The following is a 14862-nucleotide window of genomic DNA, read 5'->3' as shown; positions in this document are numbered from 1 at the left end:
TTTTGGAAAGAGGAGGGGGGGGGAGACGAAATTTTTTTTTTAATATATATAATGTATGCTGTCTGAAAGCCACTGTAAGCGTGAACAATCAATTAAGAACTGAAATGGTTTATCAAATCTTTCCAATGATTGCTAAGATAGAATCCATCTTCTCGGTTGAAATTGTCTCTGTGCTTGTATATGTGGATAGCCTCATGAACAAATCTCTCATGGAAGCCAGATGGCTTACAAAGAACCTGTCTTGGAAAAGTCAATGGCATGTGAGCCTACTGAATTAGAACAATGATCTGCTACGGCCGAGGTGTTGGTCCTACCGTGTTTAAGGTCTGCTTTGTGTTCACGAATGCGGTCCGAGACATGGCGTTTGGTTTCTCCAATGTAACTACTACCACAGAGGCAACTTAGTTTGTAGACACCAGGGTATTGTATTGTATGTCCTGAAGAGATGCCGCGACTCTGGGGTAATACCAATCGCATTTACACTGACCTCTGCTGCTGTAACTTCTTCGAATGCGAAACGAATTCTTTTCAAAACTAGCTTAGCTCTTATCTCAGAAAAAATCAGACTTATACGCACCGAACTAGATCAGTTAGACAAGACACTCTACAAATCACACTTATCATTGACGGCAACAATGTCCACATCGGATTGGGAACATGTAGACAATATGACTGCCTCTTCAGCTGCTACTATGTCGACCAAATGTAAGGAAAACCTGATTTCCAAATTTAACCTCCTCTTCAACAAAAGACCGGACCCACACACCAAAAAGTTAGACGTTAACAAAGTCGTAATTAATCGCAGTAACAGTTCTATTTCCGATGGTCTGAAATCCGTTTTAGCTAAAGGTCTAAACTTTGCAGTCACACCTAAACACATACCAGTTAATGATATAATTGCCCAAGTAGATGTTGCTCTCAGGGGCCTGGGTCACATCGCTGCAGACGTAGTGTAGTGTTGTAAGGACGAGCAGACTTCTTTAGGAGGCACACTCTGTTTATTGTATTATTTCCTTATACAATGCTTAACACACACAGAGGGATATTCGGTCCCCTCACCCAATACCCTAGGGAGGTACAGCCTCCGGACCTGGCGGGACTCACACGTCTACCGCTAACCTCCTTGATACCTAAGGAGGTACAACCTCCGGACTTGGCGGGACTCACACGTCTACCGCTATCCTAGTCCTCCGGCTAGGACCTAGGGGAGGCTATCTGACCCACCGCTGGCCCGGTGGGTCCTGACCACTGGGTATGCCGAGCCTTAGCCCTTAGAAGGGCTGGAAGGCTGGTCCAGGGTCCTAGCTAGACTTCAGCCCAGTCTTCTGTCTTCGTGCAGGGAGAGAACTCCTCGAGGTCCGTTGGGTCACCCGTCTTATACCCCTTCGTGGCCAGGTAGAACCAATCATACATTCCCACGTGGAACCGTCTGATTGGTTCGCACCAAACCCTGGCCACGATCCGTTTCACCTCGACTGACCCCAACCGTTGTACCCAGGGGTAATGCTGCACCGCCCTGGTGGCAACGCGGGTTACGCAACAGCGCGTAGTTAACACCTCTACATCACCCCCTCCTTCGGAAGCTCCAGCCGTCCCGGCTGCAACAATGGGAAACTCCGAAATTACCAATGGTAGAAGAATTGTGAGTGTGCCTCACGAACAACAAGAACAATTAAACCCCTATAAATACCCCCCTTAACAACATAACGTATGTACAAGGCACTAGACATGCCAAAAAAACATAACAACCGGCGAGATTTCGCGCGCGTGCGTTTCGCGGGACCATCGTAGGGGATGGCAGGCTTTGTCGGCGGCACAAGGAAAGGAGTAGGATGAGCCAGAGCATCCGGTGGGCCTTTATGCATCTCCACGGGGACACCTGCTGCTCCACGGTCCACTGAGGCCGAACGTGGCCTGCATGGAGCCGTCACTCCCGCGTCATCTGCAGGAGGAATGACACGCCTGCGCTGCGGGTTAGGCACCAACGGGGCAACATCCGGCTTGTCGGACGCGTCGCACACTCGGCCCCCATGTCGTGTGTGTTGTGGAGGGACGCGTGGCGTGACGAAGGGTTTTAACCGAGAGGGGTGAACGCACCAGCGACGCCGTCCCCAGCTAATTTTAACACATTGGGGACACAGGACTTCCACTACCTCAACCGGGCCTCGCCATGGTCTGAGGAGTTTGGCCGACGTGGACACCGGCACCTGGGGGCAGTGGAACCATGCCCTGTCTCCCGGTGCCCACCGATGCGTGTACGACCGAGGGTCCCGCAGTCGCAAATTCGCCCTTTGGCGGGAAGCCGAATTTTCAATGGCGGCCTCCCGTGCCTCAGCCAACTTACGGAGGTTGAATCGCAAGTGGTCAACGAGCTTTGACTTTTGCGGTGGCTGTTCGATTTCCAGCCGAACGTCGGCGGGAGGAAAGGCATCCCTGCCGTACATTAGAAAGAACGGGGAAAATCCCGTCGCCGCGTGAGGTGCCATACGGTATGCGGCGAGGACCCCCGGAACCTGCAAGTCCCAATCGAGGTGGGATTCATCGACCTGATGGCATAACATAGCGGTGAGAGTTCTATGAAGGCGCTCCACCATGCCGTCGGTCTGGGGATGGTAGGGCGAAGTGCGCACTTTCTTAGTGCCCAACAGGCGGCACACATCCTTGATACCTAAGGAGGTACAACCTCCGGACTTGGCGGGACTCACACATCTACCGCTATCCTAGTCCTCCGGCTAGGACCTAGGGGAGGCTATCTGACCCACCGCTGGCCCGGTGGGTCCTGACCACTGGGTATGCCGAGCCTTAGCCCTTAGAAGGGCTGGAAGGCTGGTCCAGGGTCCTAGCTAGGCTTCAGCCCAGTCTTCTGTCTTCGTGCAGGGAGAGAACTCCTCGAGGTCCGTTGGGTCACCCGTCTTATACCCCTTCGTGGCCAGGTAGAACCAATCATACATTCCCACGTGGAACCGTCTGATTGGTTCGCACCAAACCCTGGCCACGATCCGTTTCACCTCGACTGACCCCAACCGTTGTACCCAGGGGTAATGCTGCACCGCCCTGGTGGCAACGCGGGTTACGCAACAGCGCATAGTTAACACCTCTACAGTAGCAAGATCTGAAATCGCTGCAACCCTCAAAAACGCTAAGATGCCAGCTAGCAACCTCAGCAAAGATGAGCGTTTTGAATTATATAAATTAAAAAAGAGGAATGATATTGTAGTCCTCTCAGCTGACAAAGGCAATGCTACTGTCATCATGGATAAAATAGAATACAACAACAAAATTAAAGAATTACTCGATGATGGTAGTTATACAAAAATAAAAAGAGATCCCACCAACAGCCTCGTCACACAAACCAACAAAATAATTTCTTATTCAACCGCATTAATTGATCAATCTAAACAGTTTTCGTTGAAACCTTCTGCTGCCAGGCCACCAAGATTATACGGCTTACCAAAAATACATAAAGTAGATACACCCCTTCGTCCCATGGTCTCTACTATCGACTCCCCCACCTACAAACTAGCTCGTTTTTTGTCTGAAATCCTGCGTCCTTTCACTGGAAAGACCACCTCTGCGGTACAAAATTCTACTTCACCTGGTATCGACAATCAAGGGTATTTCCCTGTCCCCAGACGACCTGCTTGTCAGTTTTGATGTAGTTTCCTTATTCACCAAGGTTCCTGTACCTGACACCATTGCAATCATTGAAGACTTGGTTCATCAAGGACTAAACACTGAGGTACCCCCCCTGGTGAGACACTGTTTAACCAATACATACTTCACTTGGAATGGAACTTTCTACAAACAAACTGAGGGCACCCCAATGGGCTCCCCCCTTTCTCCAGTTATAGCTAACATTTTCATGGAGAAATTTGAGACTGACGCCATCCAGACTGCCACTCTGCGCCCAACCTTATGGAAGAGGTACGTGGATGACACTTTTGTCATCTGGCCACATGGCCGCCCTGCTCTAGACCAATTCTTCGACCACATCAATTCCATACACCCAGCCATCAGATTTACCATGGAAGTCGAAATAGATGGCAAGATACCTTTTTTGGATGTCCTAATTAAAAAGAGACCTGATGGTTCAATGAGCCACTCTGTCTACAGGAAAGCTACCCATACGGATGCTTATCTGAAACCGGATTCCCACCACCATCCATCACAGAAGAATTCTCTCATCAAGACTCTGTATCATAGAGCCCAATGCATATCCGACCAGGAACACATAAGCAGTGAACTCAAGCACGTACACCAAGCTCTTAGGGCTAATGGTTACTCCGACTATACAATCCGCAAAGCTATCACTCAAACCATGAAGAAGAACCCTCTTGAGGAGCCTTTCAAAACCATCACTTTACCCTACATTGCGGGGATCACAAAAAAGATCTCCAAAATCTTGAATAAACACAAGATCCAGGTCCGTTTCAACACATTACATAAAATCCGTGATCTGGTTCCGTCTGTAAAAGATGTGATTCCGGACATACAATACCCTGGTGTCTACAAACTAAGTTGCCTCTGTGGTAGTAGTTACATTGGAGAAAGCAAACGCCATGTCTCGGACCGCATTCGTGAACACAAAGCAGACCTTAAACACGGTAGGACCAACACCTCGGCCGTGGCAGATCATTGTTCTAATTCAGTAGGCTCACATGCCATTGACTTTTCCAAGACAGAGGTTCTTTGTAAGCCATCTGGCTTCCATGAGAGATTCGTTCATGAGGCTATCCACATATACAAGCACAGAGACAATTTCAACCGAGAAGATGGATTCTATCTTAGCAATCATTGGAAAGATTTGATAAACCATTTCAGGTCTCAATTGATTGTTCACACTTACAGTGACTTTCAGACAGCATATATTATAAAAAATTTCGTCTCCCCCCTCCTCTTTTCAGAATATAGATGGACTAGTCCTAAATAAACTGCCAAATCGTTGCGCGTGGCGCTAACGTTTTTTTATAAATAAATAAATTCGCCGTTTAAAAATAAATTTATGCAAACCAACACACCTGAAGACGACCGTTTGAGTTATGGTCGAAACGTCGTGAGAATTTTTTATTGTTTTATATATATTTTATTATTTTGTTGTTTCCCTTCAACGTGACTTTACCGAAAAAACTAAGAATATGAATTACTGCAGTCACGAAAGCTTTAAATCAAAATTTAATCGTCTCAGACCGTGTTCGTGAACACAAGGCAGATCTGAAACACCCCTTAGGACCAATACCTCGGCCGTGGCTGATCATTGTTTTAACGCTGTGGGCACACACGAAATGTATTTTTCCAAGACGAATGTACTCTGCAAACTTACTGGCTATCAACAAAGATTCGTTCATGAAGCCATACAGATATATAAACAGACAATTTCAACCGAGAAGATGGGTACAAACTGAGCAATCATTGGAAGGACGTTATTAACCAGTTTAAGTCATAACTGGCTCTGATGTTTCCATCCTACCTGCCGATGTTAGCAGTTATTTCCGACTCTCTGAGTTGCATTGCCAGGTTGGAGGTTTTGCATTGACATGCTGGAGTTCTTACTAGCACAGTCACTGATACTCCTTTCCATCGATGTAGCGGTGGCTCTCGTTTTTTCACAACACAATGGCTACCTTCACAGCCTCAGGGCGCCCTCCATTCTCACAATACAATGACATGCTAATCTCTACTCTTTGGTTCTTTCGGTAAAATCACATAGGTAAAAATAAAGTTAATAAAATCACGACGTTTCGGAAGCAACACAAGCCTCCATCGTCAGGTGGGATAGTCACAGCAAGAAGTAATTTGCTGTAGTGGACAAGAGCTGCTCGTAACAAGGATATTATATAAGGCAAGAGGGGGGGGAGGAGCCAGGGGGGAGAGAGGTAGAGGGCGGGGAGGGGGGGGTAGTGGAGGGGGGGTTGAGTGAGCATCAGCCACCTGGTACGCAACACGGCTGGTGCGAACAATGCCGGAGCTGGGAGAGATGCCGAGGCCGGGTGACAGAGTGTGGAGTAGGTGGGGGGGGGGGAGTGAGGATCAGCCACCTGGTCAACGACATCGCCGGTGTGACACAATGTCGGAGTGGTGCACCGAGCGGGTCTGGGGGTGGAGTAGAGTGTTGAAGTCGAGTGTTGAAGAGACTAGTGATGGTAGTGTGTAAGGCTGGGAGTAAAAGACCGGAGATATGGATATGAATATAAACCCGAAGGCAGCTAAAGTTTAACATGGTTAATAACATCTTTCCAATGATTGCTCAATTTGAATCCATCCTCTCGGTTGAAGTTATGTCTATGTTTGTATATCTGTATGGCTTCATGTACAAATCTTTGGTGGTATCCGGACGGCTTGCAGAGCACCTTGGTATCGGAGAAAACAATATCATGAGAACCCACTGCGTTATAGCAATGATCAGCCACGGCAGAATAATTCGTCCTACCGTGTTTCAAATCTGACTTGTGCTCGCGAATGCGGTCAGATACATGTCGTTTCGTTTCCCCAATGTAATAATGCATGTTGAAACGACATGTATCTGGCCGCATTCGCAAGAGCATTATTCAACGACACCGCTGCCACAGTGGTTAAAACGCAAGAGGTGGCAACGGTGACGCGACGTTGTCGCGCGGCGTGTCACGCGTTCGCCATTGCGTTCCGTTCGCCCCTATGATCCATTTGTACAACTCGTGCTCCTAGTACTGTACCTGACGCGTCTCACTTGGGTGCCTTGAAGCATCGCACAACGGCGCCGCTCCTATCTCCAGCTCCTCTGAGCGCACGCCAGGAGTATCCTCGCCCCGCCGGCCTTGTACACCGCCGCGTGCTTCTTCTAACCTTGCCAATTCTGAGATGTCCTCCAGTCCCACCGATTCTGCGATTTCCTCGATCCCCAATTCTGAAATTCCCTTGATCCCTGATTCTGCGATTTCCTCCATCCCTGAATCTGTGAATTCCTTGATCCCTGATTCTGCGATTTTCTTGATCCCTGATTCTGCAATTTCTTCCATCCCTGGTTCTGCAATTTCCTCGATCTGATTCCCTCCATCCCTGATTCTGTGAATTCCTTAAGCCGTGATTCTGCGATTTTCTCAATCCCTGCTGATTTTGCAATTTCCTGCCCATCCCCATCACTCTCCCGGTCACTCCCGCCCCACCCACGGCCTTCTCCGTCCCCACACACGCGTTCATCCTCATCATCATCCTCCACGAGGTCCAAATCTTTCCCGGCCCGGTCTGCGTCTTCCATTTCCACGTCGCTTCCGTGGCCCCGTTTGCGGCCTCTCCCTCCCCCTCGCCCGACTCTTCTCCGCCACCCTCCTCGCTCAAGCCCTCAACCGCTCGCCATTCCCAGCGGTGCCGACCCTTTCGTCCTTTTCCCCGCTCGCAAGCGCTTCACTCTCGGCATCCCCCGCGTCGTCGCCCAAAGCCTCTCCCGGATCCCGTGCACCCGCTCCGCCGCCGCACGCCCCTTCGCGCCGCTTGCACCCTGGAACCCGTCCGCTTGTGGGCTCGCCCCCGCGCCGTGCACGCCCTCGTTTTACTGCTGATCGCGTGCCGCAGCCTCCCCTAGTTTGCATTCGGATCCCACTCACTACCCCCACCGCGTGCGCTCCCCCTCCTCCATCCCTTTCCCCATCGTTTCCTCTTCCGTTGTGCCGTGCGCACACGTGCCGTCCGTCGCCTCCTCATCCGGGCTGCCTTCCACCTGTGCCCCCGTTTCGTCAGTGTTCGGGCGACCATTTACGTGCCATCGAATAATCACACTCCTACCCGTCGCGTAAAGTTTAATCGTGATATCTTTCACATAGAGGCGTTTCTTCAACTGCGCCATCTTCTTCACTCCCACAGTGTTTCCAACCAGGGTTAGGCCACGTAATGATCTGGCGTGCTGTCCACTTGTACAGTGTTACTTAATTATTGTATCATTATGAATTCAGTGCCCCTTCTGCGACCTTTCCCCGAAATCCCCCTCTGGTGTATAACCTGGCCTGATGACGTCAGGGCTGTAAGCCGCAGATCCCCTTCCCTGCCAGCAGCCAGCGCTATACTGTTACATTACCATTCTATGGCACTACACAGGGACTCCTCTACTTACGAACATTCGACTTACGAACTTTCAGAGATATGATCAAACCTGTCCGTATGTCCAGTTTCCTGTTCGGACTGAGAGTCACAAGTTCAACCGCCGCGCAATAGGTGGTGATGGTGGCATCTACATCTATAGAATGTGAAGAACCAGAGGCAAATTTTAAAGCCATTCCTCGTGTTTAGTGTACAAGCCGTACAACGTGTTTAGAATCGACGGGAGTAAAATCGACTTGCCAACAGACCTCTGGAACGGAACTAGTTTGTACGTACAAGAGTCTGTATATGATGGTCACTGAACAACGCAGACCCAGCCTCCTTTTTACTATCTTTGGTCCATTAGGATATTACCAGACGCATCTTTCTGTGCTAACGACCACACAATACCCCTTAGACAAGTCACAACAGGTCACATTTAATAGTCTAAACTTGTCTGGAGTAAGTCGCATACGGTAGAAATTTCTGCACATTTGCAGAATTACATGTCTATGGGAAAGGAACCATGTGTATTGCATTACACAGGGGTGCTTGATCATGTGTGGATGCAGATTCCCGCAGCAATACAGGGAATAGGTTGTTGACAGTGCCACTGATGAATCAGAATCTTTTTTTTTAACCTGGAGGAATTCGATGAGCTATGAAGATCTTTCTCACATATGTCCAGTAGGGGTGGGTCAGTGAGGTATATACAAAAATGATGAGAGGCAAGATGGAGAAAATGTAAGCAAATTGCTAAAAATACAAAGTACATACATTCCTGCCAATTTGTCAACAAATGCAAGCTTGGGCAAGGTAGCACCACAACAACCACAGCTCCAGACCACGACAAGACTCCACAAAGTCCCTCGATTGCATTGCATTAAAATTTAACGTTCAATGAGCGACATTTGAAATAGCGTTACCAAATGACAATATTCCCCTCGAATACCTGACTAATGAATGAGGCTAAGACGCTTGCAGTAATATTCAAATATGCATCACAAGCCGTTCAGAAGTGGTAGGCCTCACGTGACCACAGGGCACCACAGTGGCAATAAGTTAACTACCTCGCCTGGTACGCAGGAGGTCGTGGATTCAATCCGGACCCTGTCGCCTGCTGTATATTTTGAGGTTGCATGTCTCTCTCACTACATTTAGAATAAACATCACGCGTTTAGAGTATTTGGCCTCTATAAATTTCCACGGGATAAGCGACTTCGTTGAAGATAACATTTGTGATAGCCAGGTTGCTTCTGAAAAATAGCTCCATAGCTCAGTGGGGCCTCAAACTGGTAAAATAAAAAATATAGTTTAAAAGTTATAGTTTGAGAATGGCGGTCCGATGGGAGGGAGTGAAGGGGTATTGTGAGGAGGCGTCATCGGGAGTGGAAGCTGCTGGTGGGAGCATGGGAGGTGTGGGGAGTGCGAGGTGCATCGGCATTGTGGAGAGGGAAGGGGTGACAGTGTTGTAAGTGATGGGGCTGGGGGAGGAGTGGTGGATATGACGATGTGGAAGCTGTGTCGGTGATGAGGTGTGTGCTTGAAGTGAGGATTACATGGGGAGCGGTGCCGAAGTGGTTAGCGCACCGAGCGACGGGATCCGGCGACCCGAGTTCTATTCCCACTCACGGCCAACATCGGTGACGAGTATCTGAACCAATCTCGATCCCATCCCAGGTCTATTCTGCCTTAAAATGAGTATCCAGGTTCGGTGAATGGGAGGAGACAAAGGCGGCCAGGCGTGGTGCTGGCCACCCATCCCATCTCAGCGTGTCGACCCCATGGCACCTGGGTAATGGAGGTGGTGATGAAGATGGTGACGACGGTGATGATAATGTTGATGACGATGGTGATGACGAGTCACTCACTCAGGCTCACAGAGCCACAATCAGAGACTCACAGAGTCACTCACTCAGACTCACAGAGCCACACTCAAGAGACTCACAGAGTCACTCACTCAGACTCACAGAGTCACACTCAAGAGACTCACAGTCACTCACTCAGACTCGCACTCACTCAAGGAGACCCACAGACTCACTCAGAGACTCACTCACACAGACTCGCAGAGTAACTCACACACAGACTAATTCTGACACACACACAGACTCGCAGAGTAACACGCACTCAGAGACTCACAGAGTCACTCACTCAGACTCACAGAGCCACACTCAAGAGACTCACAGCCACACTCAGAGAATCACAGTCACTCACTCAGACTCACACTCACTCAAGGAGACCCACAGACTCACTCACAGACTCGCTCACACAGACTCACATAGTAACTCACACACAGACTCACACAGACTAATTCTGACACACACACACAGACTCGCAGAGTAACGCGCACTCAGAGACTCAGAGTCACGCTCAGTCACTCACTCAGAGACTCGCACGCACTCACAGAGCCACACTCAGAGATTCAGTCACTCACTCAGAGACGCACAGTCACACTCAGAGACTCACTCAGAGACTCACTCAGAGACGCACAGAGCCACACTCAGAGATTCAGTCACTCACTCAGAGAGTCACGCTCAGTCACACACTCAGAGACTCACAGAGTCACGCTCGGTCACTCAGAGAGTCACAGTCAGACTGAGAGACTCAGAGCCACACTCAGAGACTCGCAAAGTCACTCACTCAGAGACTCAGAGCCACAGACTCACAGAGCCACACTCAAGAGACTCACAGAGCCACATTCAGAGACGCACGGAGTCACACTCAGGGACTCACAGTCACTCACTCAGACACTCGGAGACTCACTCAGACTCACACAGACTCAGAGTAACTCACACACTCACAGACTTACACAGTAACTCACAGTCACTCCCACTCAACTCAGTCTCACCGGGTAACACACTCACAGACTCGGAGTAACTCACATGAACTCACAAAGTAACTCACTCACACAGACTAACAAACAAAAACAAAGATCCCCAGTGAACCCTTAACAGACTGTAGGGGCAAGTGCTGTTAGCGAGCACCTACGAAGGCCGGCACGGCACACGAGGGGGTGGGTGGCCAGCACCACGCCCGGCCGCCTTTGTCTCCCCCATTGGCGATGTTTACACACCGCAACCAGGTACTCATTTGAGGCCGAGTAGACCTAGGGGAGGCCCAAGACCTGTTCAGATAATCGTCACCGGTGTTAGTGGCCGTGAGCGGGAATCGAACTCGGGTCGCCGGGTTCGTAGCGCAGCGTAGCGCTAACCGCTGCGCCACCGCTCCCCACACAACGCAGGCAGCGTGGGCAGCCCTGGTCCATCCACTGCTGGATGAGGGCCTTGCCATGCCGTGCGAGTTATTTGACCAGAAGCGCAGTGCGTGTTGTTAACATTCCCCTTGTGGTGGATAGAATCGGAGGGCTTTCCCCAGCCCTCACCCACCAGGAATGGTGAAGTATAGTCAAATACTTCCTGTGACCAACACGGCGTTAGGAGACATTCATACAACCCACAGATGAACTAATAATTATTGTAAGTACTGTGGTGTACTTAAAATAATGTGTGGAGGAGGAGGAAGAAGCTCCAGAAGTCGCACTTCAGCAGCCACCACTGCCCCTTCGCAGTATCAACAACCACGCAGACAAATGCACTGCCACATCCTACAACACGCGTTTGTTCCTTCAAAGTAGTGAATTAGCGTCCCAACACGAAGATGGAGCGGTCATATAATGAGCTGGACAGCGACAACAACTTAAATCAGCGGTAATAATGCGGCAGACACGCAGGAAGCAATACTTAGGTAGGCCGCGATGAGACCACGGGGCTCGGATGGCGACCCTGCCTGGGAAGGTGCACACAAACTCCTCACAGAGTGAGCACCACAATGTTGTCCTTACAACACACAGTGGTCTCGCTTTTCTTTCATATCCACGAGCACAGCAACATCCAGCAACACATATCTCCTCACATTGTGCCCAGGACTGCTTTAAATAAAGATACATAAACTTTCCCGCCAAAAAATGTTATTGAGGCGTGTGTGGGTATCGATGTGGAACTTGTGATCACATTGCTAAGAGCCGAAACACAAGGCACCCACCACCACACACATCCTACTGTTGCTGCTGCTGTTGCTGCTGCCTTGTGAAGTCTATGATGATGATGAGCAGCAGCAGCAGCAGCGAGATAATGAGGTTGAATGTGATGATGATAATGTGGAGTCAGGGGGGTTATGCCCAAAGTTCTCTGTCCTCACCTCCCCACCACCGCCACGTCCCAACTCTGAACATCCACACATCATCATCATCATCGACCAGCAATGACCAACAGCAGCTCACAGCCCATTAAATACACCACCAGTAGGACAATTGTATGGAGGAGGCCAAACAAACATCTAAAACTAACAAAATAACAATTGCCACCGAGAACTGTTTCACATAACTCGTGCACTCAAAGTCCTCAGACAATTGCAGTTATCTAAAGGTTCTAATTGTGCCCGAGTGTGGCTGCGTCTTGCCTCGACAAAGGCATCGCCAATCCGCAAACTCTCGACGGCTCCGGCTGGCTCTCTGAGCACAAACTTTGACATTTGAACCTCACGAAATGTCTCTGCACAAGTTCCAGCGGTGTCTAGGTGGCAGTAAGTGAATGCACGCACGTGTGGAGGAGTGTTTCTATTATGAGGACAGTGCTGCTGCTGCTGTTGTTGTTGTTACTCTACCATGCTAGTAGAGCTTAGCTAGAAAAGTCTTTGTCAGGAGGCCCCAAATATCCCCTCCACCAAACAAAACTGTCGGGAACAGAGACTTGAAACTCAGTAACGCTTCGACAAAAGTGCGTCAATGTTCTCATCGCTAGTGCACACGTGTCGTCATTACCTTATCAGTGCCCTACCTCATTACAGACCAATTCAGACATTATTGGTCACCCCTTAACAATCTCCACCGTTCATCCTACAAAGTCCCCATGACAAGGGAGAAACACCACACAGAGACATTGTGTTTTTTAACCCCTATTGAAACGTCCGTACGCCGTAAGGAGCCGCAAACTCAATGTCCCCGCCGCGCAAGAAGACGGCGTAGAAGACCGCGCGGGTCGGCAGGGGTCACGCTGCTGCTGCTGCTGCTGTGGAGCTCCGCTGTGAGTCGACGCAGAAGGGCGGCGGTGGTGGTGGTGGTGGTGAGAGCCCCGACTCCCGGAGTCGCAGTGACAGTCGCGTGGCACGGCAGTCGTGGTGGGGCTCTCTGGCTGCTGCTGCTGCTGCTGCTACGGGAGATGAGCGGCAACTCCGCGATGTCTGCTCCCTCCTCCTCCTCCCTTGTGGTGTCAATGGGGAGGGGAGCGCTCCTTGAGATCCTCTCGGCAAGGCCTGGCCACCCCTGATGGCTCTCCTCCTCCTCCTCCTCTCGGCGGTGTCACCACCTCGTCCACCTCCTCTTCAGCCTCACGTTGGGATTTTGCTCCACCTAGCACACCACTGTCACTGAGAGTTTACCGTGACAACAACAGCAACAATCCTTGTACAGAGACGCAATACGCCCGCCAATATTCCTCTCCCACGATGATATGAGGCCTGTTACTTTCGTCAATTACCCCCTCAAAATATCGGATGGGAATCACTTTGAGATAAAATCACCATCTTAACACGTTAACATTACTGCTCCTCAGCAACAATATTCACCCAAAATAAATATTTTTATTGATGTAATATTTTAAACGATAGTGAGCTACTTCGTTTTTTTTTATACGAGCAGACAGCACACATCTCTACAGTAAATATACAGAACGATAATCTGTAGTGGTGTCCACTTTAACATTATTTTAAGCCAGCTTCCCCATTTCTGTGCATTCGTCAGACACTAAATTAATCTCCCTATGCCTGTCCTTAGCCCAAATAACTTATATCGCCTTGTAACTCGTGTCATAGATCACATTTAGCCACACACAGAGATCACAAATGAATATAAATGTATGCAGCTGCCCCCCCCCCCACCCCCAATTTTAGTCCAAAATCTTAAATGTGTGCATATTTGTGACTTTGGTTTAAAGAGAAAAAAATATCAAATTATATCCCCCAGAAGATATGAAGGGAGCAGGGAGATTTCGTTTAAATTAAAGATTGTTTTCACATCACGCATAATGATTGGCTCAATGGACCGGTATACTTTAACGCACACGCGCAGATCTTCTATGTTATAAAACATTATGCCCTAATTTACGACGAGACTGGACGTGTATGGCAAAAGAGCTTCATAGCTCATCGGATTGCTGCAGTGTAAATAAATAAATATTCAGAATCCGGGACCACGTGACGAGCCTCTGACGTCAGACCAACTTCCGTGACGTCACGACCACGTGATCGGGGCTCAGTCGCGAGTCTCGTGCCGAGTGGATGCGCGTCTTGAGTCGCAGCTACCCACCCCTGCAGGCGATTGTCGACACCATTTACAACTATTTCACTATTTGAGATTTCGACAAACAATTATTCCTGCTTCCCAGGTGAGTGATGGTGGTTGATGGTAGAATGATGGCTGTGTTGAGTAGAGTGGTGGCGATTTTGATGGTTCTGATGGAAGTGGTAGATGCTATTCCCCGATTATGATGATGAGTGTTTAGCTGATGCTGATGATTCTGATCGTGATGATGGTGGTGGGAATAGTATCATACCTTGTGACGAAAGGGTGATTTTGATAGTGGTGATAGTATTGGGGGTGATAAAAAAATGATGTGATGATAGTGATATTGGTCGTGATGATGATGGTGAAGATGGTAGTCGTGATGGTTACTGGATAGTGATAACAATAAAAAGTGCAAATGATAGCCTCCCTAATTTTGGAAGTCAATGAAATAATATTTTATGCAGCTCTTTCACATC

The sequence above is a fragment of the Petromyzon marinus genome, chromosome 37 (genome assembly GCF_048934315.1).
Source record: "Petromyzon marinus isolate PM22_M1 ecotype Great Lakes invasive population chromosome 37, UKy_Petmar_22M1.pri1.0, whole genome shotgun sequence".
Classification (NCBI taxonomy): Eukaryota; Metazoa; Chordata; class Hyperoartia; order Petromyzontiformes; family Petromyzontidae; genus Petromyzon; species Petromyzon marinus.
The sequence above is the reverse complement of the archived record's forward strand: the minus strand, read 5'-3'. Positions refer to the sequence as shown.